The 19,170-nt window shown below is 38.1% G+C and overlaps 1 pseudogene; it reads left to right on the forward strand.

Annotated features, from left to right (window-relative positions):
* Window positions 1-16,429: 16,429 nt before the first annotated feature.
* Window positions 16,430-17,152, forward strand: LOC116889027 (annotated as a pseudogene).
* Window positions 17,153-19,170: the final 2,018 nt, after the last annotated feature.

The following is a 19,170-nucleotide window of genomic DNA, read 5'->3' on the forward strand; positions in this document are numbered from 1 at the left end:
CAGCTTATGTCATCGTCCTAGCAAACCCATGATAAGTGTCCTTCAGGGATGAGCATGTTGTAGGCTGGGTTTGGCAAGTAAAACCTACATTAACTTCTAGTGCATTGTACTCAGCATTTAAAGTTAGCATGTGACCTGCAGGAAGGGGGTTTTAAAGGCTTAAGTGTTTACTTGTAAAGCAACCGCTGGCAGGGAGCAGTGAGGCTGGCTTTGTGTTTTCCCTGAGCATTGGTCTACCATAGCTTACTGTATGACAGAGACAATCCAAAAACAGAATATTATAATTGTGTTACACAGTGTGTCTATGAAGTATTTCTTTGAAGATTTTAATTGTAATATTAAAAAAACCACATACTCAGAGCATTGGATTTTTTAAAAAACTTGTTTTCAATTATATAATCTTTTTTTTTTTTTAATGTCTTAAAGAGTTAGGGTAGACTTTGCTGTATTCTTTTGTTCCAGTCTTTTCAGAAAATTGAGCTTCCTCAGTTGGGCTGGAGCAATAGCTACTAGAAGCAACCCTCACACAGCAGCAGACTGCTGTACCTCAAATGTTTGAACTCAGATACTACTCCAGTTGGTGAATTGAGAGTTTTAGTAGGTACCATACAGTGCTTTAAGTTACCAGGGAACGATCTCCCACCAGACCTCTCTTCTTGCATTGGTTTGGCTTTTTCTTCAAATTTTGTTTTATTTTTGTGGTGATAGGGGCTCTTGTTGCCCAAGAAGACCTTGTCTCCTGGTTCTCTGCCTTTGCCTCCTAAGTTCTGGTGTTACAAGCCTGCCCCTCCACGCTCACAAACTCCATCCCAGTTCTCATTGTACAACTACGTAGAACCATCTTGATTAGTTAAAGGGGTTCAAGCAGGCCTGTAATTCTGATACCATGACAGCATCGTTAGGTCACACAACACAGCCTGGCCTTTTTATCTCATAAACCTGAATGTCTCCTTGCAGTGTCCTTGTTAAGATGACCACATCTCTGGTGTTCAGAAGAATAAATGTTCATTTACTAAACATCCTTGACTTTTAAAAAAAACACCATGAAATAATGATTTCCTTTGAAGAATTTAAGTGGTAGAAATCCATCTTCTGAGGGAATCAACATCTCTGTACTCAAGCTGTACTACAAACCAATAGTGATAAAAACTATATGGTATTGTTACAGAAACAGATTGATTGATCAATTAAATAGAATTCAAGACCCAGAAATAAATTCATACACAACATGGTCACTTGATCTTTGAAAAAGAAGCCAAACCCATCCAGTGGAATAAGGAAAGCATCGTCAACAAATGGTTATGGCCTAACTGGAGGTTTGCATGTAGAAGGTTACAAATTGATCCATATTTATCTTCTTGAAAAAAGCACAAGTCCAAGTGGATCAAGGACTTCCACATAAAACCAGATAAACTGAATCTAATAGAAGAGGAAGTGGAAAATGGCACCAGGGAAATTTCTTGAACAGAACACCAGTGGCTCAGTCTCTAAGATCAACAGTTGACAAATGGGACTTCATGAATCTGGAAAGCTTCTGTAAGGCAAAGGACACTGTCAATAGGAGAACACAGCACTGTACATATTGGGAAAAGATCTTCACTAGCCCTACATCTGATAGAGGGCCAATATGCAAAATATATGAAGAACTCAAAAATTAAGACTCCAAAAAAACCAAATTATCTAATTAAAAAATGGGATATAGAGCTTAACAGAGAATTCTCAACTAAGGTGTCTTGAATGGCTGAGAAGCACTTAAAGAAATATTCAACATCCTTAATTGTCAGGGAAATGTAAATCAAAATGACCCTGACATTCCACCTTATATCAATCAGTTCAAAACTCAAGGGACAGTACATGCTGGTGAGGATATGGAGAAGTAGGAACACTCTTCCACTGTTGGTTTGATTGCATACTTGCACAACCACTCTGAAAATCATTCTGGCAGTTTCTTAAAAAGTTGAAAATAGCACAACCTGAAGACCCAGCTATACCACTCCTGGGAATATACCCAAACGATGCTCCACCATACCCCAAAGTCATGTACTTTACTATGTTCTTAGCATCCCTATCTGTGACAGCCAGATGCTGGAAACAATCCAGATGCCTCTCAATCTAAGGATGAATACAGAAAATGTTGTTCATTTTCAGTTACTAAGAACAAGGACCCCATGAATTTTATAGGTACATGGATGGAACTAGAAAATATCTTTTTGAGTGGTAGTGACTTAGACCCAAAAAGACATACATGGTATGTATTCACTGATAAATGTGTATTAGCCAAAAATTTCAGAATAATCATGAAAGAACTCACAGACTGTAGGAAGCTTAAGAAGGAAGGTCCAAGTGTGGATTCCTGAAACCCATTTAGAAGCAGGAAAAAATGATTATAGAAGATAGAGGGAGGGAGGGAGGAAACTGGGTGGGGGAGAGGAAAAGGAGGGCAGTATCAGGGCTGGGGTGAAACAGGAGAAATGCCCAGAAGACCTGAAGAATAATCCACAATATGTAGCAGTGGTGGATTGGGGGGCAGGGAAAGTTCTCAAAATTCTCAGAGTCTTGGGATGTGAGGCTACAAGGAATCAATGGGGATGAGCTTAGCCAAAATGTTCAATAGTGGGGAAATGGAACCTAAAGAGACCACCTCCAGTAGATAGACATGGCCCCTATATGATGCAGAGGACCATCCACCCAACTTCACATTTTTTAACAGAGAATTTTTCCTGTCTAAAGAAATTCAGGGACCAAATTGGAGCAGAGACTGAAAGAAAGGCCACCCAGTGACTGGTCAATGTGGATTCATCCATGCACGTACACCAAATTCTGACACATTACTGAAGCCATACTGTGCATACAGACAGGAGCATGACATGAATGTCCTCTGAGAGGCTCTACAAGCAACTTCAAGAAATGAAGATACAGCCAACCATTTAATTGGGGTCAGAGACTCATATGGAAGAGCTGGGGAAGGATTGAAGGAGCTGAAGGGATTGCAACCCCACAGGAAGAACAACAGTGTCAACTAACCTGGACCTTTCAGAGCTCCTAGAGACAAAGCCAAAACCAAGGAGCATACGTGGGCTTGTTTATGGCCCTGGGCACTTGTGTAGCAGAGGACTGCCTTGCATGATCTCAGTGGGAGAGAATGTGTTTAATCCTGTGGAAACTTGATACGCTAGGGAAGAGGGCTGTTGGTGGGTATGAGGTAGGAGTAGGTGAGCAGGTGGGGAACACCTTCTCAGAAGCTTGTTGGGGAGATGGTAAAAAGCTCAGGGAGGGAACCAGGAAAGGGGCAACTTTTGAAGTGTAAGTAAATAAAATAATTTAACATAAAGAAGTGGCAACTTGAAAAAAACCTGTTCTTTACCCCTCAAGATACCATTTCTAATTTCCTGTACACACACACACACACACACACACACACACACACACACACACACACACACACACACAAATTCATGATTCATTTAGATTCTAATATGGTGAAAATGACACTTGACTGACTGCCTGCTAATTGTTGCCTGTGGAATATGGGTCATAATGTCCACAGGGACTGAGGCAGAGGGTAGTCTTAATGATCACATTTTAAAAGGATGGCTCCCAGATACTTAAATTTATTCTTTGGATATGATAACAACATTTATATAGATTTTAAGAGGAAAAGAAAATATTAACTACAGTAAGTTTATTATAGGCAATGCTGCATGTAAAAAGGGGGTGTAGTTAATTAAAAACCTACTTAAAGTTAGTCAAGGATAACATCAAGAGTGTTTCAGGGATGGGGTTGGGGATTTAGCTCAGTGGTAGAACGCTTGCCTAGCAAGCTCAAGGCCCTGGGTTCGGTCCCCAGCTCTGAAAAAAAAGAAAGAAAAAAAAAAGAGTGTTTCAGGGATACAAAGATTGTTAAGAGGCAGATTACTTGGAAATTTCATATTAAACAAACTCTTCTAGAAATGTCTGTACAAAGGTCTGGGTTAATAGTGATGTTAACAGATATGGTTATGTGAAAAGGAGAAAAGGTCATGTCATCCCACACCTGGAGAAAGAACTACAAGGAACTAAAATCTACTGGGTTAAGAAAAGTCGGCCTTGCCCAGGGATGAGACTTCTCATTGCTTATCCATGCAAGGTTGTCAGCCATAGAGCTATAAACACACAAATATAAAAAAGTAAATCAGAAAATTGGGTATTTATATCTGTGTAAACAAAATCTTGTATATGTTTAGTATGTGGCAGTAATAAAAAATGAATATCACTTTGAGAGAGGCACAATGAAGAAAGTAATTTAATCTTTCTTTAATTTAATATATATTTAATATATATATAAATATATTCAGTATATATATATATATAATTTAAAGGAGTGCTTAAGGTCTAGGAATACTGATAGAGAGCTGCCCTGGTATCCACATGTCCTGAAGTCTCTCCATTGTGCAGAAAATAGCATATGAAATGATTCTTTGAAACAGGCTGTTTTGTACTGTGGGATTTTCTCAGAACTGCCAGCAGTTTCAATTATGACATGGAGACTTCTAGTATAGTCTAAGTCGTGTGGCTTTTGCTGTGGCAGTCTCCCAGCTAACATTTAAATTTAGCTGGACTTTCTTAGACTGTGACCTGCCTTGTGTCTAGTTCTTTATCTCCCTATTATGCTATGACCCATGTCGTTCCCTTCAGTGTCAGCTTTTGAGTCTCTTATTCAGCTTGCCTACTTTGCCTCACTCTCCTTTTTTTCCTGGAAGTTCTGTCCTTGAACTACCTGCCCTAGTTACTGGCTGTCAGATCTTTATTCCAAACAACCAGCAGTGACACAACATCTGATACATCCCTTAAATTGCCTTTAGGAAGTTGAAGAAAAACAAATATTTACAAAATTGACAATTCTGTAATTGGCAATAGAAATAAAAATGTACAAATCCTGCACTTAGGTCTCTGAAGAGTTAACGATTTACAATATAGACACATGCCTTAATACAGTGTGAGAAAGGTCACCTCAACAATTCTGGGTTTTCATCAACTTCAATGTCACCCAATCAATCAATTTGGTTAACTATGTAGAGCTAGAGTTTGACATGGTAATAAAAACATAATACATCAAGTATTTCTATATGTTCTCTCTTTTATAAATAGCATAAAAGTATAGAAGGAGTTATTTATGCATAGTAATATACAGAAAGAAGAATTTTCTATAGAGGAAGAATGAGCTTCAGAACTGCCTGGTGGAAACCTAGTTGTGACATTTAACAGATCTGTGGCCTTCAGTAAATGACTTTTCTTATAAGTGAAGAAAATAACACCTTCTGTATAGGATTTGTTAGACAGTACAAGATATTGCTATTGCTGTAAAACTAACAGAGAGGCCAGCACATAGAGATTGATGTTAAATACCAGCTCCCTCCTTATATCACAAAGTTCAGTATTAAGGGATAGATTAGAAAATAAATAACTTTGCTGATAGAAAAAGCTTACTATTACCAACTGTAAAAATTTGTTCCATAAGGCAGAAAGTTTAGAGCAACAATTTCTAGTTTTCAGTTGGGAAATTTCATTCCTTTTCATACCAGTGATCTGAATTGAATGTCTCAGACAGAGAGCTACACATTTCTCAAATAGATATTATAATGAAAAACATCTACCTTCCCAAGAGTGATTTTAGCATAACTGAAAAAATCTATTTAAAGCACAGGCAATGAAAGTACTGCTGTTATTGACTATCTGAGGAGTTGTTGGTAAATCTCATTCTGTGATATGGTGAGAGTCAGTAGATGAGGAGACCAAAGATTCTCTTGAGAGATTTGGCCAGGGAAACTCTATAAAGGCAATTGAATTACATCCTATATTAAAAACAACAAAAAAGAGACATCAAGAAAAGTCAATGCTTTTATGAAAGTGGAGGACACTGTTATATCTCATCAGGAGGCCTATAACAGGAAAACTTTAATGTATTCTCAATATTAAATGCTAGAAAATACTTTGTTGGAATATACACAAGACATATGGAACAAGAACCTGGTCAAACAGAAGATGGCCTAATCTAGGATTTGAAATCAGGATCTTTATCCACATTTGGAAATTACAGGAGGAAATATGGAGACAAAGTGTGGAACAGAGACTGAAGGAAAGGCCATCCAGAGACTTTCCCACCTGGGGATCCAGCCCATACACAGTCACTAAACCCAGATACTGTTGTAGATGCCAAGAAGTACATGCTGACAGCCTAATATAGCTGTCTCCTGAGAGGATCTGCTAGAGTATGACAAATACAGAGGTGGATGCTTGCAGACAGCCATTGGACTCAGAATGGGGTCCCCAGTGGAAGAGTTAGAGAAAGGAATAAAGGAGCTGAAGGAGTTTGCAATCCCATAAGAATAGCAATATTAACTATCCAGAACCCCCACCCCCTGTCCCCTGCTTCACAAGCTCCAGTGGACTAAACCACCAACCAAAGAGTCCACATGGAAGGACCCATGGCTCCAGCCACAAATGTAGGACAGGATGGCCTTGTTGGGCATCAATGAGAAGAGAGTCCCTTGGTGCTTGAAGGCTCAATGTCCCAGTGTAGGGGGATGCCAGCGTGAGGAGGAGGGAAGGTTCAGGTGTGTGGGTGGGGGAGCACCCTCATAGAAGCAGAGTGAGGGGGTATGGTATAGGGTGTTTCTGTGGGGGAAACTAGGAAAGGCGATAGCATTTAAAATGTAGATAAAGAAAATATCCAAGAAAAGAAAAGAAAAGAAAAGGGAAGAAAAGAAAAGAAAAATTATTCTTGGGACACGATGCTGTTGGAATGATTACCTAGAATGCCTGAAGCCCCTAGGTTCTATCCCTAAAGCACACAAATGCAAGACTCCTTTCTCAAATCTCCTCTCTCTCTCTCTCTCTCTCTCTCTCTCTCTCTCTCTCTCTCTCTCTCTCTCTCTCTCTCTTTCTCTCTCTCATACACAAACACACACAGAACACATAGTAATTTGTGTCACATATGCACTTTACTTTTAAATTTGAAATTAATAAGTTCTTACTTTTAAAATTTGAAATTAGTAAGTTTTGAAAATTCTATAAGTGTTCATGAACTATTGAACAAAGTCTAAGGATTACAAAATTTTCATTAAAAATTTTAAATTTTAAGTCATAGAAAACAGGAATCTGTTATCTAAAAATTGATTAGAAACTCATGTTGGAATCTCTCTATTATGCTACAGATATGATCTGAAAATCTATATGCTATAGAAAAAGATATGAAAAATTTTAATTTTTCACTGGAAAGTGGGACCTGGAATCAAATTTCTTAGCCATTCCCTTCAATTCCTTCTAGCTGTTTTTTTTGGGGGGGGGGGTTGGGACTGCTCAGTTAAGTTTATTTATGTATGTAGCATATTTTTCTAGACCTGATTTTTTTTCCTCTTGCCAGAGACTCTCCCTGCTTTCGGAAAAGTGATAACATTAAGTGGTATCGGTATAACATGCTTCAGAGAAACTCTGGGCAACTGCAAGCATTAAAATGCACATCGGACTATAACTTAGAAGAAATGCAGGGTAGTGAGTACATTACTGAAGAAGGAGATATTTGGAGAAAATTTGATAATCAGGTGGATATTATGATGAAGAGAAGCTGGGAAATACCATGCAAGCAGAGGAATCAGACTTTATACAACAATGGATAAAAATTCTCCAGTTTGTCAGGTAATTTTGTGTAGAGAAGGAAAGGATGCAATTAAACTAAAACTTTTATAAAATCCAAAGCATATTTAACGAACAAAGTTTAAAACTTGTATGGGGGATTCAAAAAGAGGCAAACATATTTTAAATTAGGTAGACACAGATGATGTCAGAGAAGTAAGGGCCTACTTACTCGGTCCTTAACACAGTTTCATAGTAGTGAAGTCATGTAATGCACAGATCCTGACCATTCAATGCTGACCAATACTCTAGGGATAGCCTTCTAGGTATTTTATTTATTTTATGTTTGAGATAGTGTCTCACTAAGTAGCCTGGTCTGAAATTCATAATGTTCTTCCTGTCTCTGACTTCAGAATTCAGCGATTAATGATGTATATCAACAAGACCATCTCTTCAGCTCTAAAATATTTACTTTTAGAAAAATTTTTTTTACCATAGCATTAAGAATGCATGGAACTAGAAAATATTACATTGAATGAGGTAACCCAGTCACTAAAGAACACACTTATAAGTGGATATTAGTAAAAAAAAAAAGCCAGAATACCCACAATACAACTCACAGATCATATGAAACACAAGAAGAAGGAAGATCACACCAAAGTGTGGATGTTAGAGTCCTATTCAAAAGAAAATAATCTCGGGAAGTACAGGGAGAGAGAAACCTGGGAAGGAGGGAGGAAGGGGAAGGAAAAATTGAGGTCTGTTCAGATATAGGAGGAGATGAGGGATAAGTATAAAGGGTCAGTAATTTGAAAGGAGGTTGTAGCAGGGGGGCAGAGGGACCCAAGAGGTTCCCATGTCCCAACAGGGAGGACTTTATCCAAAATACCCAACAAAGGGGAGATAGAACCTGTAGAGACCATATCCAGTGGATAACATGACCCCTGGTCGAGGGATGGGGCCACCCACCCACCTCAAAAATATTAATCCAGAATTCCTCCTGTCAAAAGGAAATGCAGGGACAAAGAGTGGAGCCGAGACTAAAGGAAAGGTCATCCAGAGACTGGTCCACCCGGGGATCCATCCTATATGCAGCCACCAAACCTAGTCACTATTGTTGATGCGAAGAAATGCTTGCTGACAGGAGCATGGAATATCTGTCTCCTGAGAGGCACTGCTAGAGCCTGACAAATACAGAGGAGGATGCTCACTGCCAACTGGACTGAGCACTGGAACCCCAGTGGAGGAATTACAGAAAGGACTGAATCAGCTGAAAGGATTTGCAACCCCATAGGAAGAATAACAATATCAACCAACCAGACCCTCTCCCACCCCCATCCCCTAGAACTCCCAGGGGCTAAACCACCAACCAAAGAGTACACAAGGAGGGACCCATTTCTCAGGCTTCACATGTGGCAGAGGATTGCCAAATCTGGTATCAATGTCAGGGGAGTCCCTTAGTCCTGTGGAGGATGGATGACCCAGCATAGAGAAATGCTATGGTGCGGAGGCAGGAGTGGGTGGGTTGGGGAGCATCCTCATAGAAGCACAGGGAGGGGGAAAGGGATGGGTTTGTGGAGGAGAAACTGGAAATGGGGATACCATTTGAAATGTAAATAAATACAATAACAAATAAAAAGGGATAAGAAAAGAAAAATTTTAAGGTAAAAAGTAAATGACTAAAGAATGTGCTTCTTCCACTACCCAAAGACTATACATGGACTGACCCTGGGCTCCAACCTCATAGGTAGCAATGAATAGCCTAGTGAGAGCACCAGTGGAAGGGGGAGCCCTTGGTCCTGCCAAGACTGAACCCCCAGTGAACATGATTGTTGCGGGGAGGGCGGTAATGGCGGGAGGATGGGGAGGGGAACACCCATACAGAAGGGGAGGGGGAGGGGTTACGGTGATGTTGGCCCAGAAACCGGGAAAGGTAATAACAATCGAAATGTAAATAAGAAATAATCAAGTTAATAAAGAAAAAAATTGAAAAAAAAGAATGTGTTTCTTTATGTGTAGGAAATATTTTCTGGTTTGAGTATGATTCCACATGGATGCTGGTAAGGTGACGCATGAGACAAGAATACGTTTTAATAGGTTACAATGTCTATTTAGCACTAAGATATGCACAGGTAGCACATACATGAACATATTCAGCTTCGTTTGCTCAACAACTGTAAAGTCCACAGGCTTTTTATGTGGCTTTCCACATGCACATTTGCTCTGCATCAGTGAGATTTTCAGGTGTGTGCATCACCTTGACCCAGTACAGGTTACTTATCTTATGTCCTTGGGATAAGATCTCATTGCCGATATATAGCTTTCCTAACTCAGTGCTGACTAAACATTACAGAAACACCTCATTTTATTTAGCTTTTTTTCTGCCAAGGGAAGAGTATTTTTGATAACTGGGTATTTTTCTAAGAAGCCCATGTCAGATAAAATTAATGTCAAAATATTTCTTGTAATTTCAACCCCATGATCTAAAGTAAGTATTTTCAAAGGAATGCTTCTAAAATATTCAATGATTTTCTCCAACCCCAGGTGTATAGATATTATATAAACAGGGAAGGTAACTCTATTATTTTTATTGCACAGAAATCCCATAGTCAATGAAGCATAGGTAGTTTGTTCCTCCAGCAATTTAATTTTACACACAAGGCTTCACAATGCTTTTGTGTTTTCTTATCAGCAGCACATTTTTTTTTTTTGCCAAGAGGAATTATTGCTTATGTGTTTTAAAAGTTACTAGAGCTATGTAGATGTGTTTGATTTATATAAGCCTTCCCATCTCCTTGAAGTTAAAATCAATTTGGTATTAAAAAGAACCTTTTCACTTTGAGCATCCTCATTATTAGCCTATGCATTGTTGCATCTTTTAGTACATGAGATATTAAGGGAACCCTTGTAAGATGAACTCCTTGTTAGTATTATGAGTACATAATATATTAAGGTAAAGGGAGGTTCTGTGCAAAAATATTGATTTTATTATAATACAATTTCTTAATTCTTCTTAACTAGATCATTCTTTACCCATATGCTATACATTTTTAATGACAAGAGTAGTTACTAAAGCTCCCAGTAAGTTGTGGATTCTTGCCAATCTCTGTGGTTACTTGTACCAATAGCTATAATAGAATTGGTTTTACTTGACACTGGTTTGTATACATTAATGAAAACCAAAAGTCTTTACCTTTGGGCAGGGCACATGTCTTTTACTGCTCAGTAGCCACTAACTGCATCACAAGTCATGGTCACTCCCCTTAAATTACCGTTTACATGTCACAAGGAATAAAGCTATCTGCTACATGTCTGAGAATCTGTTATAATTTAAGTGGCTTTTGATACTTTAATGGATGTATCTTTCTGAGTTGAGTTCTTAAACTTCTGAGACACATTTCTTGAAACACACCAATAAAATATTGTAAAAAAAATCAGATTGTCACAGAGGGCAGTGACAAATTTTTTAAAGATGTGAGGAGTCTCTTTCCTATGTGCTTGGGTGTGGACCCAAACAATTTAGCTTCTGAGAATCCAGGCATACTTAAAAGAGCAGAATAAGTTAGTGGTTCTTTTGTCATGTCTGATACAACAGAGGTATCAGAAGAAATGTCATACAATAGTCCAAAGATGAATAAAAGCATAGAGAACTGGCTAAAATGAGCACACCTTCTGTGACTGCCTTAGTGAAAACATTTTCCACTGCTCCTCAGAAAAGAGCATATGCAGACACTCATGTTTAGCACATTCTTGCCAAAGGGTCGATGTCTCTAGCATTCAGGTACAGTTCAGTAAAGACAGGGCCTTAAATACTTGTTTTCTATCCTTTGTACTTATGTATTTAACAAACTGGAGGACCACTGTACTCTCTTCTCATTATATTACTACTTGGAGCTTGATTCAAATTTTGATCCCTGTCATCTCTTTCCACCTTATCTCTAATTCTAGCCTATTACTGTTATTGACTTTGTCCACACATTATACATCACTATCTACTCATCATAAAAAAACCTTTCAATAGCACTAGTATAGCCTTTAAATGAACAACATGACTGTAGAGCTTTCTTTGAAGAAAAGGCAAAATATCTTAGCTTTCAATTCGATAATCACTTGTATCTTGAACCTATGTAATGAATAAATTTGGAATACTGAAGCAGCACTTGAAAAAATTCCTTAGCAATATCATGTTTTAAACCCGTTCAGGTTGAGTAAAAAGAAGTGCATCTCATGAGATTTATTAAGGGCAAAGCCAGGAGAGACAGAGTAATTGTCTGCTTCCTAACTGGTGAGAAGGATCCAGTAAAACTTTTGAGAAAATACAGTAAATTCCTTCCCAGAATTTGCCTTAACACTCACCCAGCAACACTCTACCTATTTCGCTCTTTTAAAAATATATTTTTAGTTGCTGTCTTCAGATCTAATTCAAATTCTGCATTTTGTCAATTTCCCAGGGGCTTCATCCGTGTACCACGGTCACCCAGGCATCCATTTCTCATCAGAATCTTTCCCCAACCTTATCCTGCTCAATTTCCTGTAACACAGAATTTGACTCCAGGGTTTAAAAGCCAAGCCTACTATTGAAACCTTTATCTAGTATCATTGCTTTGATTAAGAGTATGATTGCACTAGAAATCAAATTCAGACAGGCTTTGGCATAAAATTCTTAAACCTCCAGAACTCTGGTTTCTACAATACACTGTGGTGAATAATAATTGGAATTAAACTACTGCCACTGCGCTGAACATTAACAGACTTTTTTGACTTTTATCAATATCTCCTAACAATAAAGCATCTTGATTATCAACATATAATTGAGCATTAGGTGTATAATTAATCTATAGATCTAAGGATTGTTAGAAAATGTGCCAGTTAATGCAAATGCTACACCAACATGCATCTGTGCTTGTATATTAGTGGAAGAGGAATACTCTGGAGCACATTCCCAATGGACAAATAGAGAACTGGATAATGTTTCTGGAGGATGGAAGGAAGAAATAAGAGAATTAATGTAGCAGGCAGAGCATTTTGATTTCACTGTCACTTGAGCTTAGCAGCTGTTCAACGATACAGCTATGTGTAAATGAGGAGGCTTTGTTTGGTATCCACACCTGTTTGTTTATTTATGATCACCACAGATAAGAGAACAGATGTGTAGGTTATATCAACACATGGGAACTGCAGCCTCTGCTTTCCTTAAATATTTTATGGCAAAAATAATCCACCTGTAAACATTATCTCTTGTCCAAATCACAGCCCTTAACACTAAGGCAGATGTTGTGCTCCATGGAACAAAAGAAGGCAAAATATTCCTAATGTATACTAGATCATATTTCTTAAGAAAAGTCTTATGAGAATCTAAGGGCTTTGGGAAGCAGTCTGACATGTCAGCTTGATGATAGCACTTCACTCATGAATGTTTTAAATTTTTATTACCACTTAAATCTGAAATACCTCTCACAGATTCATGCACATTGGGCTTGCTTATTATCTGATAGATTTTAGAGAAAGAAATGGATCTTAAAGGCTCTGACCTAGTCAATGGATCAATCCTTTGTTGAATTTATGACCACAGCATTATTAGGAGCTTGGAAAAGATTGGAGGTAGCTTAGTTGGAAGTAGTAGGTCACTGAGCAATGTCCTTGGGGCTATAAAATTTGCTCTAGTCCTTCCCATATTCCTTTTCCTGCTCTTGATTACTGTAAGATGTACTGCTCTACTTTACCCAGACCTCCTCATTATGATAAGCTAAAATTTCAGAACCCATTAGCCTAAAAAAAAATGCTTCTTCTCTTTAAATATTCTCTCAGGAAAACATAAGTAACTCATACAATATGCAAGTACATCAATAAACCGATAAAATTTTATCTATACCTCTAAGAACATATGTAATTATATATTAATATTACTATAATTTATTTCTAATTTTTTTTTCTGGAGCTGGGGACCAAACCCAGGGTCTTGCGCTTGCTAGGCAAGCGCTCTACCACTGAGCTAAATCCCCAACCCCTATAATTTATTTCTAAATTTGTGCTTTGCTCTATCACATTAATATTTGTTATCTAAAGTTTGCAATATGACAAACACAAAATTGTTCATGAACCATGATGTGTAAAGTATAATGGAATTTTGTAATTAATGAGAAACTGATATTTTCCAGTGCCTTAAGGCATCTACGTTGCCACTTACTGAACTAATACCTCTCAATATCTCCTGGCTTTAGAATGTTTCAATTACAAACATTTATGTAAGAAACACCTGAGGGCACAATTTCATAAAAGTCAAAACAGGCATTCAGTTCTAAAACCATAGATTACCCAAAGGACAGGTTACTTAAATATTCTACTCTCGCTAATAGACAGGTCTTTCTGAAATAAACTAAATAGAAAGATTCTGAATCTAAATAAGACATAAATCAAATGGGTCTAACAGGAATTTACTGATAATTCCACTCAAACACTAAAGATTGCACTTTCTTCTCTATAACATATGAAACTTTCTCCAAGATCAACTACATATTAGGACACAAAGAAAATCTAGTCTCAACAAGCAGCTGATTGAGACAAACATGGATCCTTACACCCAACCAATGGACTGAAGCTGGGGACCACTGTGGTTGAATTAGGGAAAGGCTGGAAGAAATTGAGGAGGAGAGAGACCCCATAGCAAGACCAGAGGGCTCAACTAACCTGGACTCCTGAGATTTCTCAGACATTGAGCCACTAATCAGGCAGCATACATTAGTTGATATGAGGCCCTGATACACATACAGCAGAGGACTGCCTGGTCTGGCTCCGTGAGAGAAGATGCACTATAACCTTGAGAGAATTGAGGCCCCAGGGAATGGGGAGGTCTAGTGGGATAGGACTGGGGACATTCTCTGGGAGATGGAGGGGGAGAAATGTGATGAGAAACTGTAGGAGGGTAGACCTGGAGGGGGAAAATGACTGGGCTGTAAAAAGATAATTAAAAAAATTTTTTTAGCAAAATTGAATTAAAATTCTGAATGCTACTTGATCATTCAGAAACAGATATACATACATATATATATATACACACACATATATATACATATATGTATATATATATATATATATCAACAACAATAGAAATATCAGAAACCACATGAGAACCCAGAATTTAAATAACAACTTTCTGAATGAGAATTGAGTGCAGGTACACATCAAAAATAAAAATCAATAATTCTTAAAATAGAATAAAATTGCAAAATCAATATACCACCATTTCTGGGACACATAAATGTAGTCCTGCACTCCCAAAAGAAAAGTCTAGAGGTAAAAGTGCTTGCATTATATGCTAGAGGGAGACATGTATTAATAACTTGATGTTGCACCTGAAGTTTTGGGAAAACATCAGGAAACAACATCCAGAAAAGTACATGAGAAAGGCCATTAAGAGTCACAGCTGCAAATAATCAAACAAAAATGAGAAAACACAAAGAACAAATGAAATAAGAGTTGGTATTTTGAAGGATTAGCCAAAATTGACAAAGCAAGAGAGTTAAGACCAAAATTAATAAAATTAAACATGACAAAGAAAACATTGCAATGCATACAGAGGAAATTTAGTGATTCATAATCCATACTTTAAAATTTTATATTCCATTATTTATATTCCTCAAAACCCAGCTATACTTCTTCTAGGCATATAGCCAAAAGATACTCCACATACCATACGGAGACTTGCTCAACTATGCTCAACTATGTTCAACTATGTTCATAGAAGCCAGAAATTGGAAATAGCCTTGGTGTCCCTCAGCTGAAGAATGGATAAAGAAAATCTGGTACATGAGTACAGTGGAATACTACTCAGCTCTTAAAAGGCATCATGATATTTTCAGGAAAATTGATTGAACTATAAAATATCATACTTAATGAGGTAACTCAAACCTAGAAAGGCACACATGTTATGTACTTACTTATAAATAGACATTAGCAATAAAGTATAGGATAACCATACTACAGTCCACCGACCCAATGAAGCTATGTAATAAGGAAGGCCCAGGGTAAGATGCTTGAATAACATTCAGAAGGGCAAACAAAATTGTCATTGGAGATGGAAAGTGAGAACCATGTGGGAGTGAGAATGAGGAGTGGGAAATGGGATGAGTACCAGGCATGTGCACAGTGGGTATGGGGGAGGACTCAGGGTGAAAATAGCAGTTGTTGGGGGGGGATGTCTGGGAGTAGCTGGAGACCTGGGACAGGCAAGATTTCAGGGAGTCTATGGGGATAACTATAACTGAGACTCTTGCCAGGAGGGGATAGAAGACTGAAATGGCCACCTCTTTTAACCAGAAAGATAACAAAATATTTAGAATCCTATGAACTCTGAGATGGCTGATAAAGTTCAACAGAATAGGAGAAATGACAGCAGATCAGAGCCCAGAATTTCTTTCATAGTCTATTTAGAATTTCTTAAATTACAACCTACAAGATAAAATGACATACATATTAAGAACCCAGCAACAAAAGGTAGAATGATTATGATAATATAATTGCATGTATAAGTGGTGTAAGAACAATATAAAAGAATGTAAAAGAATAATGTATTAGGCTTTGTCATTCTTGAAAAGATTGGTTTATACTAGATTACTGTACTATTATTTAATTTAGCAACAAAAGAAGTCTATTAAACAAATTCTTATAAGGTTATAAATACAAATATTACATTGAATAACATGTACAATGGTTGCTTAGCCTGAGAAAGTTCTCAGGCCTAGGTTATTTTGCAAGTAATATAATTGACCATTAAAAAGTTAATACTATACTGCTTAAATCGGGGTGATTCAGTGTCAAGATGAAGCTGAGTATTTCCTTCCCTGCCACGGGCTGTCAGAAACTCACTGAAGTGGACAATGGATGCAAGCACCATACATTCTGTGAGAAATGCATTACCACAGAAGTAGCTGCTAATGTTCTTGGTGATGAGTGAAAGGGTTATATGGTCCAGATCAGTGGTGGGAAAGACAAACAAGGTTTTCCCAAGAAGCAAGGCGATATGACCCATGGCAGAAAGTGCCTGCAGGTGAGTAAGGGGCATTCTGGAGTACCAGAGAAAGTGCAAGTCTGTCTTATGCATTGGGGATGCCAATCTGAGTGTTCTAAATGTGGTAATTGTGAAAAAGAGGAGAGAAGGATATTCCTGGGCTGACAAATATTACTGTGCCTTACCTGTTGAGACCTAAAAGAGTTAGAGTTAGTAGAATCTGAAAGCTTTTTAATCAATCTAAAGAAGATGATGTCAGCCAATATGTTGTCAGAAAGCCCTTAAACAAAGAAGAAGCCCAAAACCAAAGCACCCGAGATTCAGCATCTTGTTACTCCACCTGCCCTGAAAAACAAACACCAACTGAAGAAACAATATAGTAAGAAAAACCACGAAGAGGCAGCAGAATAAACTTTTGGCCACAAGAATGAAGGAAGCCACAGAAAAGTGCTAGGACCAGTTGCCACGAGACCTGGGCTGTTTTTGCCGAGTCTGAGAGCATCTACCTTTGACTCCGAGTCCATTCAAAAATAAGTCATTTACAGTAACAAATATATGATCCTGAAAAAAAATCAGGGTCATACACCTGGACTGACTCAGAATTTATCTATTTTCTCTCTAGACACCTTGAAACTGCAAAATGCTGCAGGCCTGAGAGCATGCTATTACATTAAGCTTACTTAAGCTGAAATGATTTGTAAGATTTTAGGAATAGGGATAATGGGTTGCTGATAATAAAATCCAAGCTATCTGTACTTAACCACTAACCCTAGGCATACTTTCCTAGTATGCCCATGACAAAATAATATGATCTGGATCTCTTGAAATCCTGAATGTTTTTGAAATCTTTATAAAGATATATATTGATTGCTAGTCAGTCAGAGTTGCAAAGCATCCATTCCTGTCCTTTTTCTGCCTCAAACATTCCTCTTGCCTCATTCTTACATCCTTTCTGGAACTGTTCACTGCTGTTGAGGGCTGTCTTCTGGCTTTTTAGGCATTCTTCTGGAGGAAAAGTAATGATCAATTTTACCCAGCAGTGATCTTATCAATGTAACTGGACTTTTGGCCACTTTGTTGGGTTTCTTTTTCTACCACTTCTTTCTACCCCTATTTCACACTTCCAACCTCCAACACTAGAGAGAAAGAAGGCTTGAGGGGAAAGGGGACATTGATAGCACCAGACTACTTCTTTCTGATTAGGGACATCAAGTTCCGTAGGGCAAGTTTGGTCTTTGTAGTCAGGGTATCGAACGTCTCATTACTTTACAAAGGATCACTTTACACACCACAACAAACCACCACAATAGCAATCTTCATCATCATCATCATCATCATCATCATCATCTTCATCATCATCATCATCATCATCATCATCATCATCATCATCAGCAGCAGCAGCAGCAGCAGCAGCAGCAGCAGCAGCAGCAGCAGCAGCAGCAGCAGCAGCAGCAGCAACAGCAGCTCTGCCTCTCTAGTGGTTCTTCTCTTTTGTCTTCTCCCATACCTGATCCTGTACACTCTCCCCCCCCTCCCTCACCCACCCAGGTCCCTTCCTCCATCTGCCTCCAGTGTTTGTTTTCTTCCTGTTCTAAGTGGGATTGAAGCATCCACACTTTGACCTTCCTTTTTGTTAAGCTTCTTATGGTCTATGAGTTGTATCGTGGGTATTCTGAGCCTTTGGGCTAATATCCACTTATCAGTAAGTACGTACCTTGTATGTCTTTTAGGGTTTGTGTTACCTCACTCAGAATGATATTTTCTAGTTCCATCCATTTGTCTGCAAAATTCATGAAGTTCTCATTTTTAATAGCTGAATAGTATTTCATTCTATAGATATACCACATTTTCTGTATCCATTTTTCCATTGAGGGACATCTGGCTTGTTTGCCATTTCTGGATATTTCAATAAGGCTGCTATGAACATAATGAAGTAAATGTCCTTGTAATATGGTAGAGCATCTTTTGGGTATATGCCCAGGGGTTGTATAGCTGAGTATTCAGGTAGAACTGAACAATATTCTGAGGAACCACTAGATTGATTACCAAAGAAATTGTACCAGCTTGCAATCCCTCCAGCAATGGAGAAGTGTTCTTTTTCCTCACATCCTCTCCAACATCTGCTATCAATTGAGCTTTTGATCTTAGCTATTATGATTTGTGTAAGGTGGAATCTCAGAGCCATTATGATTTGCATTTCTCTGGTGATTAAGGATGTTGAGCATTTCTTTAAGTGCTTCTCAACCAGTTGAGATGTATCTATTGAGAATTCTGTTTAGCTCTGTACCCCATTTATAATGGGTAATTTGTTTTTTTTAGGAGTCTAAATTCTTGAGTGCTTTACATATTTTAGATATGAGCTCTCTATCTGATATACAATTGGTAAAGATCTTTTCTCAATCTGTAGGTTCTTTTATGTCTGTTGACAATATTCTTTGCCTTTCAGAAGCTTTTCAGTTTCATGAGCTATCATTAGGCAATTGTTAATTTCTGAGCCTGAACCATTGATGTTCTGCTCAGGAAATTTTCCTCCATGCCAATGTGTTTATGGC

The sequence above is a fragment of the Rattus rattus genome, chromosome 1 (assembly GCF_011064425.1).
Source record: "Rattus rattus isolate New Zealand chromosome 1, Rrattus_CSIRO_v1, whole genome shotgun sequence".
NCBI lineage: Eukaryota > Metazoa > Chordata > Mammalia > Rodentia > Muridae > Rattus > Rattus rattus.